Source organism: Echinops telfairi, unplaced genomic scaffold, assembly GCF_000313985.2.
Source record: "Echinops telfairi isolate 266 unplaced genomic scaffold, ASM31398v2 ScPeMD7_7459;HRSCAF=8497, whole genome shotgun sequence".
Lineage (NCBI taxonomy): Eukaryota > Metazoa > Chordata > Mammalia > Afrosoricida > Tenrecidae > Echinops > Echinops telfairi.
In genome coordinates this window covers 8,809,035-8,809,784 of record NW_022111359.1, presented here as the reverse complement: position 1 = coordinate 8,809,784, position 750 = coordinate 8,809,035, and positions in this window count along the sequence as shown.

Here is a 750-nt window from a genome sequence, read left to right as displayed (position 1 = left end):
AAAGATGTGACAGTCTACATTCATTCTTAAAGATTTACAGTTTCAGAAACCCTATGGGGAAGTTCTACTCCAGTCTATACAGTAGCTATATGTAAAAATCAACCTGATGCCATGTGTTTAGATTTTGGGGGATTAAACTCTAGTTTACACTCCTTGTAGAAAAAATTTTTTAATTGAAAAATATGGAAAAATAAAAGTCCCTTGGAATCTGAGCATGTTTTAATATGTTGTTTCCATTCAGCCTTCTGAGTGCAAAACAATATTTTTAACAGAATTGAGATTTTACTGTAATTATTGTTGTAGTGGACATGTTTTATACTACATCCAATGCTCCTTGATGACAATCCTGAACATTGATTTACTGATTAAGAGACTGAAAAAAAGTTGTAACCCGATGTCATCCCACAGAAGTGCTTTTCTTTTAAATGGCATTGTGATAAACAGGATTTACATGGAATGATGGTTCATTCTTGTATCCAAGGCACATGTGTATCAACATTGCCCCAGTTTCACTTAGCTTCAGTAATCTATCCTGCAGTCTGAGAGCCTGTGCTCAGTAGGAAAGTCCTAGTTCTGATCATTCTGTCATTTGTAAAAGGTATGCACTTGGCTCCTGTTGCTGACTAGAGGCTCCTGTTGCTGGATTAAAATGGATTCTGATGTGCATGCCCACTACAGGGCCTAGACAAAACAAGATGCTAGGTAGGGTTTTTGCATTAGTAGGCACAAGCTAAGTCACTGTTGTGCTTG